The following is a 16,566-nucleotide window of genomic DNA, read 5'->3' as shown; positions in this document are numbered from 1 at the left end:
TTAAAAAGGCCTCCAACGGCCGTTACTCAGTTAAGAGTTTGCTCAGGACCCACCACCCAGTGAGGGTCTAACGCCCACTGGTTACGTGGGGGATGGACGTGTCCCCGCTCTTTGCTGCTCTCCAAATGCTTACAATCTAACTTTATGGTGCAAACAAAAAAATACCCAGATTTACGGGAGAAAAAATACGGATGAAGAATAGATTGGAAATCGGCAGAGGGACTTTCAGGACAGAGGAACGACGAGTTAAGTCAGAGAATGGGGGTGAGCAGGGACTGTGCAGGGCTGCCAGCATCCTGCGTTGCGGGGGCTCCGGAGTGAAACAAAATACGCTTGGTTTTGAAGAGCCCTGTCGTGGGGCGTGCGCCGTCCGGGCGGCCCGCCTTCCCTCTTCCTCTGTCCTTCCGCTCTTCGTCGGGCGCCGCCCGCCCGGGCGGGAGCCTCGAGGCCCAGCTGGAGCGTGCGCCGCGCGCGCCAGGCCTGCCCGTGGGAGGGAGCGCGGCTCGCTCGGGCCTGCGCCCCGGCGCGCGCTCTCCGAGCTGGTGCGGTGGGGACGCGCGCCCGAGCGCGGGGCCTGCGGCGCACCGGTGCGCTCGCCGAGCCGGGCCCACGCCCGTCCCCGTGGGAGCCCGCAGCCACCCAGGTCCCGGGGCCGAGGCTTCGGCGGGCGCTGCGCAGTCTGCGGGTGCCGTGTCCCGAGGGCCCGAGGCAGGCGGGTAGGAGCGCCAGTCAGAGCGGGGCCCCGGGCGGGAGTGGGGGCCAGAGGCCGGACTGCAGGGCGCGGACTGCGCACGCGCTGCCTCGTGGGTCCAGTCGGCAGGCGCCGCCCGAGTGCCTGCGGTGCTCAGACGACGCGGGCGGCCGGGGCGAGGGGCCCGGGAGCCGCGGCGGGGGGGGGGGGGGTGGCACCGCCGTGGTCAGCGCAGCAGCGGAGTGGGGCCCCAGCCGGGGCTCCGCTCCAGCTGTCGCTCCAGGGGGAGCCGTCAGCGTGGACGTCAGCGGCTTGGGCGGCCCTGGCCGGGAGCGTCATTGGGGTGAAGCTGGTCAGGGTGACTGACCCCACAGGACGTAGACGCTGGCCCAGGGAAGCCGTTTTGGTATCTACTCGGGCTGCCAGCAAGGGCGGACCGAGAGCTGGCCCTGGCCGGGGTCCTCGGGCGCGCGTGACAAGGTTTCCCACCGCTGCCCCGTGTGCTTTTTGTTCGGGTCAGGTTGCCTGCTGAGAAGTTTTGTTTCTTCCAAATAGGGCCGCGCACACAATGAAGCAAATAATTTTGGGTGCGGGAGTAGGAGGACACGTAATTAAATGCAGAAGGAGGACTACTGCATCTGTTAACTTCTGTGGCTTAAGGGGATCTCAAGAAGTAAAAGGGTTTGTTTCATACTATTTTTCCAAGGAAAGAATTTGTAGTAATTTCATGTTCTGAAATGTTCGTTTTAACCCAGTCGTCAGACATCACGCTCATTTTAACAAATCCATTTATTAAACAGTAGTGCGGGTTTCTAAACACCATTCTAGACTTAGAAAATCAAAAGCAAAACATGAGCTCCTTAGAGACCTGGAGAAGTTCCTTTCTCGTGTTTACACACTTCTAAAACCACGTAAGTGTATTTTAAAAACCTAATGCTGTGTGTTACTTGCTTTCCCGTCAGTCCGCATGGGTGGCGTAGGGCCCCCCAGGACGGCGTTGAACCCTCCACACGACTGACACGCAGGCAGCTCGGTTTCTCGTGGTCTCCGTTACTGGCGATGCTGCACAGAGTAACGTGTGTGGCTGTCTGGCTGGGAGAGGCGCTTCTGTGTGAAAGCGCAGGTCCCTTCAGGGTCCGCCTGAGTCCCTGATGACTGAGGGCTTTGGGCCCCCATCGCGGCTGTCACCCCTGTAGGCCTCTCCTGGGGGTTTCCCTGTTTTTTAAATCCTTTGCTGTGTGTCTTTTTTTCATGGTGACTTGTAGGAACTATTAATAAACTCTGGTGTTAATCCGCTGGTTTGACAGCTCTCCTGGGCCATCACTTCCCCCTCCCTCTCTGCTGCTGCTCATTCCCAGCCGCCCAGCATGTTCCCTTCCTTCCGGACCTGACTTGCCCTCCTGTTGCTCAGGCTAGCCCTTCACCCTGAGGATGGGGGCGCAGCAGCAGGGGTCGGGTCCTGTTCGTTCACCACTGGTCATTTGGTCAAAAGTGAAAACTGCGAAAGCAGTTTTGAGATCACAGACAACATGGCCTTTCTGGAAGGAGGAGAGGGCTGTCCTGTGATGGGCAGATAAGGGGTTTTAAATTAATTTTTAGTGACAGGGCCCGTGACACCGAGTCTCCGTCTCTTCAGGTGGTGTCTTTGCCCTTGAATGAAGCCGTGTGCTCCCTCCTGGCAGTCCTCTCTCCGACCCGCTCCGCTGCCCGCCCTGGGCCTCCAGGACCAGGCCCCCTAGTTGGCCTGCTCTCCTTTCTGAGACCTCTGCATCCAGATTCTGATTCTTACTCTCCTGACAAGTGGATGGTCACTGTGACCCGAGGAGTCTAGGAAGACAGCTGTTTTAGGACAGAAGGATGTTAAAAATTGAATTCGCAAAGAGCAAGCACTCTCTCGATGCTGAGTGTCCTGTGAGTGGTCGGTGGGTTTGGACCCCATGGCTGCAGGCCCTGCAGGAAAGTGCCTGCGACCCTAAGGGGTCCTACTTGAGCCCACATCCTCTGTCCTAGATTCAGACTGTGAAGTGGTCTGTAGCCACGCTAGAGAAGTTATGATCCCTCTCTTAATTCCCAGTGTCAGTCTTCAGGACAGCCTTATGACTGGGGCCCATCCTAGACCAAGACCGGGGGTCTGGAAGATGCTGGGGTGTTTGTCTAAATCCGGAAGTATTTTTCACTGTTGTTGGACTGAGACACTCACTGTATCAGAGACTCCCACCCGGGGTCAGTCTTCCTGACATGCTGGCGGCCAGCTGGGGCTTCTGCTGACAACCACGAGCTCCCTGTGTGGCCCTCTCGGGTGCGGGGTTGTGGTTGTGCGGGATTGTGACCCCTTCCTCAATGCCACTGGACATCCCGGCGTTGACCCCCAGGGAGGGGCCGGTGGGAGCTTTAGGCCACCCTCTGGCTGCCTGACCACCTTCCCACCAGCAAATGCTCATTTGCCTGCATTGCTGGGATGACCTTGGCTCTGGCCATCTGGTCTCAACGTGGTGGCTTGGGGAGGTGCTCAGACCTGCCCCTGCGGACGGCGCGCCGGAGGAGAACCAGGAGGTGCCCGCGGCTGGAGTTCCCGGGGGGCTCTGAGCCTCTGACTGTTCTGCTAACGGCTGCAGACAAGCCGGCCTGCGCAGCGACCCCGTGCCGGGAATGTTCTCCCCGCAGCGACGTCAGACCCCGGGGAACACAGGCCCTTCCTGCTTTGGGATGTGCGCTGAGCAAGTTTACATCAAGTCAACACACGTGGAAAGCTCAGGAGTGGTGTCGCTCAGGGAAGTCCTCGTCCTTTTCGGTGTGGCTCTATCGGCCTGCCCTGCTCGGGGAGTCGGCGGCACCGTGACTGGGCGGTCCGCCCTCAGGGACCTGCTTCAGACAAGACCGGGCTCCAAGGGGCTGGGTTTTCTGTCTGTGGGCGCTGGTCTCCTCTTCTCAGCTTTGCCTGTGTTTTCAGAAAGCCTCGAGGTGGTCCTTCAGAGGGAGCTGCCGATGGACGCTCTCACTGGGGAAACTGGGGAGCTCTGCGCTGCTCTGCACAGCGTGCTGCGCTGTTTTTGCCTGGGAGTAGCCGTACGGTTCCAACTCTGCTCCCGTTTGCTGCGGCTCTTAGCCGGGGTGCCCACTGTGGCCGGAGGGCCAGTGACCTCTCGGCCGGTGCCCTGTTCCTGCTGGATGTGGGCAGGGCTGTCAGTCTGGCCGGTGGGGTAGACGGGCCTCTCCCTTGCATGGAGCAGCCCCTCCCGGCCTGGTCTTGGCCCTGCTGTGGTGGGGACTCAGGCCTGGGCTCCATGCGGAGGGCGTGCGTGGCCGGGCTCCGGGGCTGAGGCTCTGCCTGTGGGGCTCTGGTTCCTGCTGAGCAGCCCACGCGTCTGGGCTCAGGTGTCTTCTTTGTGACCCGGAACCTTGCTGGGACCGAGTCCTGTGGGGATGTGCCTGGTCTGGGTGTTCAGGGACCACGGTCTGGCCTGTCACGGGGTGCTGGCCTTGGTGGACAGGCTTGGATGGCCTCAGGCTGGGTGCCACCATCAGCTCGTCCTGCCAGCCGGCCCCACAGGAACGGGCTTGGTCAGGAGGGAGGATGGAGGGGCACGCCTGCTTTCCCGTATCAAGCAGCTGGCCTCCCGGCTTGGAGGGATCAGCAAAGGGGGGTGCCTGCCTCGTTCCAGGAGAGGACGCCCGGTCCAGGCAGACACAGGTGTATGTGGCTGCGGCTGGGGCGTGGCTCTCCTCACTGCTGGAAGACGTGCTCGGGCTCCGCCTGTTACATCTTTGCACACGTGTGAGGACGTCTCCTGCTCTGGGAAGACGTCCTGTGTCTCTGAGCACATGTGTGAATCAGGTACAGACGACTCACACTCACGTGTTTCTGAAGACAGTCTGAAGTGAAGTGGGCTGTGTTTCTGTGAGTGAAGAGCCTTATTTTCTTGGCTGGGGGACGTTCATCATCTACCAGGTGGGTCAGACAAAGCCCTGCACTGACGTCTGACCGCTTCCCGCCAGCCCTGCTGTTGGTCGGGGGTCTGAGACCAGAGTGGGGCTGGGGGTAGGGGGACACCAGCGTGTGCAGCATCCGTCAGTTTCTGCTTCTCATGTGCTTAGGCCCTGACGCTGGGCCTCGGCGGGCTGCCAGCCACGGGAGAGGAGACGACCCTGACCCGCTTGGCTAATGAAGCAGTGAGCGAAGGGGTGGGCCCAGCGGTCAGCCTGACCCCAGGGTCTGAACGTCCCGGGCTGGGTGTGCACTCACCCGGTCCCTTTGCCTGGGCCAGATGACCCCTGGTGTTCACGGGGCCCCCTCGTCCCAGGACGCTCACGGCTGGTGGACCTACTCCTGTCCAGCCCTCCCGCCCTTGTGACCTGACCTGGTTCAGTCATTTGTGCTCTGTCGTCATTTTCCAGTTATTCTTGTGTGAAGCCCCTGTGAGCACTAACGGTCCTCCTTGGTGTATTTCCAGTTTCGACACTCCGCTCTCAGTGTGCAGCGGTATGACACGGTTGGGAGACAGGTGTCTGACCACGTTGTGCAAGTTGGGGCTTTTGCTTTGGGTAAACTGGGGAGGGTTTGTCAGAGGAAAGCCTGTCAATCAATTACGCCTAGTGTGTCTGTTTCATGGCAGTAGCTGGCAGGACTCTGCACCCTGCGCCTTGGGTCAGAGTAAGTTCTCTGCTGTCTGCGACATCCGGAGGGTTGCTCTTTGCACCCAGTTTCCTGATGGGTGGAAACAAGGGCCTCTTCTGTGATCCTGAGGTGCCAGTTTGACCAGGAAGACAAAGAGATGTTTAAATAAAGTCCCTGGACATTTACTTGGCCTCAAAATTGCTTCTCCAAACGTGCACATTGTGCAGCTTTGCAGATCTCCGAGTGTTTCTGTGACCGGCTCCGAGGAGCCTGTGTTGCAACTTCTCTTTTTGTCCTGGGGGGAGGAGGGAAGGAATTAGTTGTCTTTTCCCCCTTCCAGAGAACTGCCAAAAGAATTTCGGCTCTCCCAGATGAAGTCAGTTTTAAATTGTGGTTCTCCCGAGGTTCGTCTGGAAGAAGACACAGCAGTTCTGAGAAGCCAGCAGTGGAGGCTGCCAAGCTGCTCTGTTTCCCTGGCTGCAGCTTCTGCTTCCTCGCGTTGGGGTCAGTGGGAACAAGCCACAGTCTCCCAGGGCTGGGGAGCCCTCCCCACAGTGGTCTTGCCCACCTCTTCGCCTATCCGGTCTTGGCCTCCGTCTTCTGGTTGCAACACGACTCCAGGCTGAGCCTCTGCGGAGCTGGGTTCTCACCGACTCTGTTCTGTCAGGGGCGCAGGTGTCCCTGGGAGTGTAGCGCCCGTCTCTGCTCTGGGGTTTGGGACAGGGGGAGAGGCTGTGGCAGTGCTGTAGGAAGAGTCACCAGGGTCGCGCGCATGGTGGTTCGGGGCCTCGGAGCGGAAGGCGCAGAGGGGGCGGGACAGCCTAAGTGGAGGCCGGCAGTGTGGTCAACGCCCGGACACAGCCGTCGGCCTCACCATGTCCCTCGGGACTGATGGGCGACAGTTGTGGAGAAGTTTCGCTGCTGTTCAGGCAGAAGGCGGAGTGCGGCCCCTGGGGCCTTCCCAGAACCACAGGGTGTGAATATTTCTCCCCAGCATCCGAGGAGCCATCCGGAGAGCCGTCGGACATGGGCTTTTGAAGGCTGTGCCCGCTCTCGTGGGTGCCAGAGTGAGCGCACGGGTCCGCAGCATCTCGTCCAGGCCCTGTGTTGACAGATAAACACACCACAGCCAGGACGGTTAGGTGCTGTGCCCAGCGACATGCAGGGCGGACGGCAGAACCCAGGGCAGACCTGCCTCCTGACCTTCCCGGAGCCCTTCTCCTGTCTCACCCCTGCAGAGCCCATCTCTGGGGAGTCCTCATGAAAGAAATGAAATGTTTGATTAAAAGCTTCTCATGATTGCCTTTTGACATCAAAATAGTTCAAATGTGAGAATGAGCATTCTCTCGCAGGTGAGCCTCTGCGGGCTGGAGGCCACGGGCCATCCCTGTACCCGGGTGGGGGACTGCTGGGAGCAAAGGATGCAGGTCCGGGTCCCCCAGATGCTCCCTGCTTCCTGGGAGGCGGACTGGGCAGCAGATCCTGGAGCCCGGCTTAGATGCTGCGTTATCAAAACGCACTTAAACTGCTTCATTGCCTAACTGTTTAATTTATACTTGCTAATCCGTGTTCTAAATCTCCTTCTTTTTCGTGGGGAGCCTCGAGCAGACAGAAACCATTTGTTCATTTCTGCATCGCTCAACAGAGGGCCCTGTTAGGATCGCAACCTAATTTTTATTCAGATTTGAACGCTCATTTGAGTAAATGCAGTATGTTGATCTCTGAAATGTGCAGTGAAATATCGTGGTCGGTTGGGTAATTTTCTGTGGCTAAAGGGTCTTCTTTTAAGGCTCCACCTAGGTTGCTAATATCGCTATGAAAATGCGTGAGAATTTACTATATAGCTGTTAACTTTTTAATCAGAACACTTTGTTTCTTATTTTGTTATTTAAAATGGAAAAAGCAGTTAGACCCTTTGTGGCATAATTATTTGCCAAATGTAACTTGTTTCCAAACTGCAATGATCTTGGAGCTGAACTACCACAAACAAGAGTTTGGAACCAGTAAGCCATTTGTACTTTTAGCTTTTAAACAGCCGAATAGTTTGCCCTCAGTCTTCCGAGGAGAAAAGTTCCCTCCCGGGCTGAAGCTGTGCACTGAGGCCTTTGTGCACGAGGCTGCCATCCAGGCTCCAGAGCACGGAAACAGAGGTGCCCAGTGATTCAGGCTGAATAACAGTGTCCGTGCCTATGAAATTCCAGCTTCTGAAATTACAACGCAGGAGGTCGTTAGACTAGCCGGGTTCAGTCCCCGCATGAAACCACAGCCCCAGCGCACGGCGGGAAGAGGCCGGCGCGCAGCACCGGGTCAGGGCAGTGCCCGTTAGCTTCGGGTCCAAGCACCCGCTTTTCATGGTGCTGGAGGCCTGGACGTAGACCGACAACGCCGGGGTGGCTTCGGGGCCGCTGGGCAGAGGGGAGCACGTGTCCCGAGCACTGTGGTCGAGACACATCCACGTGTGTCCGTCCTTTGGCCTCTGTGCACTGCGCGGTGCGTGGGGAACGCAGGCTGATGTGTCGGTGACGCGGGAGGCTGAGCTTACGAAAGGGCTGCTGGGACCGAGGAGGGAGCCGGGAACAGCTCGGAGGTCCCACCTCCTCCCTCGCGCTTACTTGTGTAACTTTCCGCTAGTGAAGCCGACAGTCTGTTCAGCTATGTGGGGACACCGGGGCCAGGGCCACCGTGCTGTAGGGATGAAGGGGGGCTGACGTGGGGCGGACGTGGGGGGACGTGGGGGCGACGCGGGGGTGACGTGGGGACGACGTGGGGCGGACGTGGGGGGACGTGGGGGCGACGCGGGGGTGACGTGGGGACGACGTGGGGCGGATGTGGGGGGACGTGGGGGCGACGTGGGGGTGACGTGGGGGCTGATGGGATGATGGGCTGATGTGGGGCTGATGGGGGGTGATGGGATGACGCGGGGATGACGTGGGGTGACGTGGGGGTGACGTGGGGCATGACGTGGGGGCTGATGTGGGGGGTGACGTGGGGGATAACTCAGGGTATAGTGTAGGGGATTAGAACCTGATTTGCATAGTCAAGGGACTGCGTGTGTGCATACATGTGCGTGTGTGCATGCATGTGCGTGTGTGCATGCATGTGCGGGCATGTGGAAATGTGTATGTGTGTGACCACGTGTCTGCGTGTGGACACGAGTGTGCACTTGCACAGGGGCAACATGTGTGTGTGACATAACGTTTGGGCCGTTGCCCAGTCCCTTGCGTGGCTGTGTCCTGAGTAGTAAATGCTCAGCACATTGAAGCTGGAGGGAGGGGAACTCCAGCGCTGAGACACGGCCAATGAGGAGGAAGACGAGGGGTCAGGGATACACACAGACACAAGGGAAGAAAACTCTTGAACTCGTGTGGGAGGAGCCCCGGGCCTCGTCCCAGACCCTCTGGCCCTCACAGCTTCTCTACTCGGCACCGTTACTGGACCCGCGTGTGCAGATCTGTGTGTGTCAAGTGCCTGTGTGCGATTTCCCCAGTGCTTTTCTCTGCCTTGAACTGCTTTAAATCTCACCCTAGTCTAGATTTTTCACAAATGTGTCCACATCTTTCTCTTCAAGTCCTTGAAAACTGGCCATGCGTCTGGAACATCTCTGATGGGCTGTACCCTTTCTGTTCCTTCTTCTGTACAAAGTTATTTCCCGTCACTGTCTGGGAGTTCAGCTTCTGTGAATAAAGGATCTCTCATAGAAAAGCACAAAATTTATCTAAAGAAAAAAATTGGACAAGAGGCGAGGTGGGGGCCTTTTACCGAAGCATCCGTCTTTTATGATGTCTGTGGTCTTATTTTGGAAACGCAAGCTTTGTGCTGTCTTCGAAGCCTCAAAGGAGAGAACAGAATTAGGTTTTGACTTCTGGTTTGTCCCCTGCAAAGCCGGAAACCAAGGCAGACTCCCGAGGACATGGCCGAGGACCTGCGCTCAGAGGCGCGCTCTCCCGGCGCGGCCCCGCTCCCCTCCGGCTGCGCACGGGTTGGTCCCTTGGCTGAGCCCCGGGCCTCAGTCCCCGGTCCCGACCAACCGCGTGCTCTCCTTTCGAAGAACGATGCTGTCACGCTTGGCTCTAAGATCTCGGTGCTGATGTCACAGGCGGTCAGATCCCCGTGCTCAGCACGGAGGGCCGGGGGCATTTCTGCTGCGCTCTTTCCTCTGCCGCAAACTGGACGCGTTCCAAGTCCAGCGTCACCGCCCCTGCCACGCGCTTGAGGTCTGAGGATTTGCCAGAAGTTTTCAACTGCCGCCCTCCTCCCGAGTCAGCGCGTTCCACCGCCTCGTCCCCCTGTTTCTGAGGCTCCCGTCCTGGGCGCCAGCTCTGCGGAGGCACAGAGGAGCCGGCGTGGGTGAGCAGGTGCTCCTGCAGGGCCACCCGCCGACCTTTCCAGGTGACCCCGCAGTGACAGCGAGGTGACACGCCGTACACGACTGTCCACGGCGCTTCAGAGGGTTGTGTGTCTGTTTTTCATTCTCGTCTTAGAAAAAGTCTTGTTTTCCAGGAAGGCCTTGATGTCTCTTACTCTGACTAGATGAGCAAATCAATTTTTGTCTTTTATGCAGAAGACTGTGTGTTTTTAGGTGAAGGCTTTAGCCGGAGCCAGTAGTTTGCCCCTGCTCTGACGTGTGAGCCTTGAGACACATACAGATGGTTTTCAGGGATTCAACCAAGATAAGAAGATGTCAGTTAGGTGCACAATTAATGCTAGGAAATAAATTTTTAAGTTGTTTTTGGTGACATGTATCCAAAGAGCTTTTTTTAGCCTTGACTTATTTTATCACACTTGATTTAATTAAGACTGAAGACTACCCAAAACTTGGGGGGGGGGCACTCTGCAAAGGACATGATGAAGAAAATGAGTTTTTAAAAGTAGGCTTGAAAAAATTGCTTTCATTTTAAGAGAAGTTTTAATGCATAAGAGTTTGGTTTTGCTTTGATCCAAAGATCTACTAACAATTTTTTAAAAATAGAAAGTGGTTATTAAGTCGTATGTCTATAATAAATTCAAAGACTACCAATGAACAGAGAATTAACTAGGCCAAACCAAAGAAGCAGTCACGTGGTTCTGCTGCCGAGATCCAGGAAACCTGAGAGAACCACTTATGACAGCTTTCCATTTTGCGGTCTTTTAACTTGACCTTAAATTACAACTCAGAGTAACATGGAAACTAAGGCTGGAGGCAGGAGGAGGGAGAGGGGAAACCGGGAAGAACAGTGACTGCATTTTTGCATCTTACACTTTTGGAAAGTTTTATCAGCAATCTGGAAATTCAAGATAGAATTTGAAAAGTTCCTTTGAAAAAAACTCTAAAACGTCTATTTACTTTGTAGATGAACGGTTGTGGCGTATTATTTCCTGCTGCTGCTGTGGCAGGTTACCGCTAATGTCGTGGCTTCAGACAGCACAGGTTATCTTGAGTTTCTGTACCTCAGAGTGCGGCAGGGTCTCCCTGGGCTGAAGCAAGATGCAGCCACCCGGCTTTCCTCCCTGCGGGGGTGGGGGGTGGGGTGGGCAGGGTCCTCAGCTTCTGCAGCTCTGGGGCTGCACCCCCAGAGGCTTGTGGCCTCTCCCTCCCTCACCTGAGCCAGCAGCACACGCGCCCTCAGGGCACGTCAGTCCCGCTGGGTCTCCTGCCTCCACCCTCACTCTTGGAACCCCCGTGATTATGGGGCCCCTCAGGTAGCCCAGGGTGCTCTCCCTGCTTTCAGGTCAGCCGACCAGCGGCCTTAGTTGCGCCCGTTCCCTCAGCTCCCCGTTGCCACGTGACAGTCCACACTCGCAGGCTCTGCAGCTCGGGACGCGGACAGCCCCTGGGGCCGCTGTTCCCAGCCCCTCGCGTGGGGTGTTGAGGCTTCTGGCGTGCTCTGGTTGAGAATGGGTCTGCAGAAGGTAAAGCATGTGTACACGCGCACCTTGAGGTGGTTACTCCCTTTCCAGGGTTTTAGATGACGCGGGTATTTCTGACGCTTTGATAGGAACCGAACAGCGGGGCTCGAGGACCCATCCCCCTCCCTCGAGGGTGACAGCTGAGCTTCGCCTCCGCCTGGGGAGGAGCCTGCAGGGAAGCCGCAGGCAGCAAGGGAGGCAGCACAGGGCATGGAGGAGACTCATGCTCCGATGCAGGGCTCTACGAGCAGGCAGCGCAGCCCCTCTCCTGCCGCAGGCGCGTAACCTCTCACGCGAAAGGGCCGTTTACCACACTTCCTTCAACCTGACGCCTCGTCTCTGGCTTTCAACAAAAAACCTCAAGTCTTGCTAAAACACCAAAAATGCGGTGTAAAGAGACGAGGACTAGCTTCAGGACTAGACTCAGGTCCAGCAGGGATTCGGGGTTGAAGCAGCCGTGATTAACGTGTACGGGCTCTGGCAGGAAGAGCGCACAGCCTGCAGAAGCAGGTGGTAACACGAGCAAGAGAAGCAAAACTCTCAGAAAGAAGTAAAATTGCTAGAAATAGAAAAGGCTCATTAGCAAGCTGGACATGGCCAAGGAAACAGTGAATCAGTGTAACTTCCCAAACTGAAAAGCGAAGGGAAAGAAAGACTGAAAAAACGGATTATTCAAGAACTGCAGGACAGTCACAGGAGTGATAATGGATACGTAGTGGAACACTCCTCTGAGATACGAGAAGGAGAAGAAACAGAGAAACTGTGGGGGTGACGACGGCTGAGAATTTCCAAACCATGGATCCCACGGAGCTCAGAGAACACCAAGCAGGGTAAATTACAAAAAAAAAAAAATTACATCTAGGCACGTCCTAGTCAAACTGTAGAAGATCAAAGACAAAAAGGAAGCTGTGAAGGGAGCTAGAAAACACAGACACCTCACCTGTAGAGAAATAAGCGTGAGAGTTTCGTTAGGCGTCTCTCCAGAGACCCTGAAAGAAGAAGACCGTGGAGAGAAATACCTAAAATATCGAAAGGACCAGGTGCACCTCCCCCGACCCACCTGCTTACCTGTGTTTCTGTGTCCAGTGAAGTTGTCCTTCACGAGTGAAGTTGAAACAAAGTCCTTCTCAGACGAGGAGAATGGAAAGAATTTACTTCCAGTAAGCCTGCCTTGCGGGAAATCTTTAAAAAACTCTTCAGAGAGAAGGCAAATGAAAATAAGGTAGAAATTCAAATCTGCCTTTAAAAAGGAAGCGCGTTAGAGAAGGAGTAAATAAAGGTGAAATAAAAAGTTTTACTTTTCTTACTTTTAGTTCCTCTAACCAGTAACAGTCTGCACAAAATACAGATAGTAAGAATGAGCTGGGTGAGCGAAGCGAGTGGCGGCAGTGCGACAGGCCTGGCGGGGAGGGGTTCGGAGCACCTTGTTCTGAGGAACCTGAGCCGCCCCGCCAGGTGTCCTGGTGTTGGCGGACCTAGGCTAACTGTAAGTCGTATTGTAAACTCCAGGCAGCCACTAATCAAGTTTAAAAAAGAAGGGGGCCTGGTGCGCTGAGAGGCAGAGAAAGTCGTCGCACGAAAAGCTGAGTTAAAGGCCGGGAGGCAGGAGCTGCGCCCTGTGGCCGCGCCGCGCCGCGCCGTCCTCCTCCTGCCCTCCCCCCCGGGATGTGCTGCGTGTCTGGGCACGCTCCGACCCCTTTCTCGTGGCCTTTCCTGAATCTCCTCTAGGCTTTTGCTTTTGCTTGGTGGTGATCACGAGGCTTACGTAGAACATGTTGTATCGATAACAGCCTATTTTAAGCTGAAAACAACTTTGAAAGCATGCAGAAGCGCCACGTGTTTACACACCCCCTCCCGTGTTGTTTTTGGTGTCGCAGTTTCTGTCTTTCCACGTTGCATGTTCGTTAACAAATCACTGTAGGCTGCTGCGGGTTGTAGCTGTCTTCAACACCTTGTCTGAGCCTTCTCACTGCAGTTGTGGGTGACTTGCCTTCCGCTACTACATTAGGGCGTTCTGAGTATAACCATGTGCTTACCTTTACTAATGAGCTTTATCTTCAGTACGTTCTCCGGGTACTAGTTAATACCCTTTTACTTTAGCTTGAAGAACTCCTTTTAACATTTCTTGTGTTGATAATCTCGCGACGATAGGCCCCTTCAGCTTTGTGTGTCTGAAAGCTCTTCGGCTCTCGTTTAACGTTAAGGACAGCCTTGGCAGCAGTGGCCTGGGCTGGCGGTTTCCTCCCAGCACTTTGAAGGCATCTTGCCGCGCCCTTCTGGCCTGCAAGGAGTTTGCTGGAAAACCTCTGCTGGTCCTGTGGGGGGTCCCGGGTATGGAGTCAGTTGCTTTTCCCCTGCTGCTTTTAGGGTTCTCTCCTGTCTTTCGCTTTGACAGTTGAGTCGTGCTGTGTCTCCGTGTGGGTCTTTCTGGATTCGTCTCGTTTAGGGCCTCTGCGCTTCCGGGCTCTTTCCCCAAGGCTGTCTCTTTCCCTGTTGCTCCTGTGCGTACGCTGTCTTGTCCTCTTCGAGAGTAACTGCCTTTCCCCCCTTTGTTGCTGTTACATCCTCAGTCCCTAGAAAGTTGCTTAAAGTGCGTGCTCAGCGAGTACGTGGTTAATGCCCAGGTGACGATCTTGCTGCAGTTAACAACAGGTGTTTCAGAAGAGGGGCTGCTGATTGTGCCAGAAAAGGTACCCTGGCTGGAGTCGGGGTTCACGTGAAACCCGTTCTTTGCTAAATGGACCGAAGGGCTCATCCTGACTGGGAGCCGGTGGTTCAGACAAAGCCTTGTGGGAGCCCGGGTTTCGGAGGGTAATGCTGTTTGGGCAACAAGGTTTTTATCTGATGGAGTCTTTGTGCCGCATTTGTTTGCTCCAATTTATGTACTTATTTGTTTGAGTTTTTTGGCTATTTGAGTTTTTACGGACTCATGAACAAATACACGTGTGGAGAGAGTAGACGTGTGATATCATGTTGTACCTTGTCGTTCTCTGGGAATTCTCGGAGTGGCAACTCCCCTGACTGTGATTGACAGCCCTGGAACCTGGAAAATGCAGCTGGGCGTTTTGGAAGGCCCGGGGGGATGGTGTGCAGACTTCAGTTTTCCAGAGAGGAAGGACGACTGATGGCTCGTGGTCAGGTCAGTGACATCGAGCAGCTGTTTCTCTGTGTAAAGACGTCGAGCTGGAGGCCCTTGGGGTGCAGAGACGAGACCCATGTTCTCCGCCCTCAGAGCGCGCAGCTCTGCGATGCTGCACAGAGCTCGGCTGTGGGAAGGGGAGACGTGAAGCCTGTTTGGTGTTTCCACGATGAAGGAGCACGTCTGGGAAAGTGCTTGAGAAAGCTGTGTGGAGAGTTTTTATCGGAGAAGAACTTTGGAGAATGGGTAAAGGCAGCTCCACAGAGGAGGGAGGGGGAGGCGTGCGGATCAGGACAGAGCGAGGCGGCTGTGAGGAGCTGGGCTGTGCGGGGTTGAGGGTCAGGGGTTGGTGGGCAGGAAGGAGGCCATGGGAGGGAATAAGTATGTCAAGTCAGTGACAGTGACCCTTGGCCTGGGTACTTCGTCCGATCTCAGTGGCAACAGGTGATTTCAGCACAGCAAGAAAATGTGAAAACCTCGATAATTCTGTCACCACTCACTAGCCAAGTGACCCGCTTGTCAGAATCCTCGTGCCACAGGCCACACCCCTGGGGAACTCACGTTGTTCTAGAGGCCAGGTGTGTGCTGGATTCCAATGGAGCGGCCGGGCTCAGCAGTTGTGACTGGGGACCCCACGCTGCGTAGGGTTGTGGAGGGGTTGTGTGTGTGTGAGCACCGGGGGACGACCAGACAGTGGGGCGCGCAGGAGCCCCTTTGAGCCCTAGCAGGATGCTAAGGGTGCTCTAGGAAGTGGCATCTCCTAAGGGTTTGACTGGATCTGGTTAGAGAGCTGTCTGAAGGAGTGTGCTGTGCGGGGCCTCGCAGACGACTGGGAGGACAGAGAGACAGAGGTCAGCTCGAGGAGCCGCGCGTCCTCAGGGAGGGTCTCTTGCCCGACTGCGCTGTGAACCGGGCCCCCGCGTCCCCGGGCCCTCCGCGTCCCCCGGGCCCCCGCGTCCCCGGGCCCTCCGCGTCCCCCGGGCCCCCGCGTCCCCGGGCCCCCGCGTCCCCCGGCCCCCCGCGTCCCCCGGGCCCCCGCGTCCCCCGGGCCCCCGCGTCCCCGGGCCCTCCGCGTCCCCCGGGCCCCCGCGTCCCCGGGCCCTCCGCGTCCCCCGGGCCCCCGCGTCCCCGGGCCCCCGCGTCCCCCGGGCCCCCGCGTCCCCGGCCCCCCGCGTCCCCCGGGCCCCCGCGTCCCCAGGCCCCCGCGTCCCCGGGCAGGGTGCACAAAGCGCGGATCAGTCACATCAGCGCGCCAGCTCTGAGTCCTTCCGAACACGTCTCCTACTCTGATTCAGAGACTTCTCTCCCTTGTCGTCAGAAACTGCTCATCCAGCAGGGAAGGTGTGAGAGGTGACTGGGGTGTGGGGGGCCCGCCCCGGGTCAGGGTGGGACCTGGAGGAGGGGCTGTGGGCGCCTTGGTCCTGCGCCTGCTCCAGGCACGGCCCGGGGTGGGGGAGCTGGGCGAGGCAAGTGGAGGCCGTGTGTGTGATGCGCAGCAGGGCCAACGGCCTTAGACCCCCAGGGGTGTCATCAGCACTGCCCAGGTGACGGGCTTCTGGTCTGGCTCCCGGCCCCTCCCCGAGGGCTCCCTCCGTCTCCCACGCCCTCCATTTCTGCGGAACAGCAAGAAAAACCTCTTAGCTCACAATCTTCCTTGAATCCCTCTGAACATACCTTGTGTGTGGTGGTTGCCTCCAGGCTAGGTTAGTTTTCCTTCATTCTCTCTTTTTTTTATTTGTTTGTTTGTTGGTTTTGGTGGGGATAGGAATTTAGGTTTGTTTATTTCCTTCCTTTTCTTTCTAATGAAGGAGAGGTTGGTGCAGCGCCAGAGGACAAGGAACACCGGAGGTTCTGGCGGGCTGGGAGGGCAGACGGTGGGTGTTCAGAATTCAGAAAACTGGTGATCAAATCTGGAGGGCTTACGGTAAATGGCACGTAAATATACAGCTCGACAGAGTTCACACTGGGGACTGAGGGCGCGAGGGAATTCCACGCATGGTGAGAGCTCCTTGGCGGTGGCTGTCGTGTGAATTTCCAAGCCAGCTTCAAGGAGTTGTCTCGCCTTGTGTTCTCCTTCCACAGACAGTAATGACTCCCCATCAGCAGCGCAGTGATAAACGTGCGATCTGTGAATGAGTCATAAACGGTAGACCACGGTCCCTGGCCGAAATGCTCATTTCCTGAAGAAAATACACTGGGAAAAGTTTAAATAAAACACTCAACAGTCTTTTTAAT

At 56.7% G+C, this 16,566-nt stretch overlaps 1 long non-coding RNA gene across 2 annotated transcripts in view; it reads left to right on the top strand.

The window, feature by feature from the left end:
• The first annotated feature begins 550 nt into the window (after positions 1 to 550).
• LOC140690140 (uncharacterized) overlaps positions 551 to 16,566 on the top strand; it is a 41,586-nt gene continuing 25,570 nt past the window's right edge. For both annotated transcript variants that reach the window (XR_012065323.1, XR_012065322.1), the window contains exon 1: positions 551 to 716. This is a non-coding gene — a long non-coding RNA (uncharacterized lncRNA). The remainder of the gene's footprint in view (positions 717 to 16,566) is intronic.

Source organism: Vicugna pacos, chromosome 29 (assembly GCF_048564905.1).
Source record: "Vicugna pacos chromosome 29, VicPac4, whole genome shotgun sequence".
Lineage (NCBI taxonomy): Eukaryota > Metazoa > Chordata > Mammalia > Artiodactyla > Camelidae > Vicugna > Vicugna pacos.
Note: the sequence above shows the minus strand (reverse complement) of the source record. Positions and strands in the feature narration are given on the sequence as shown.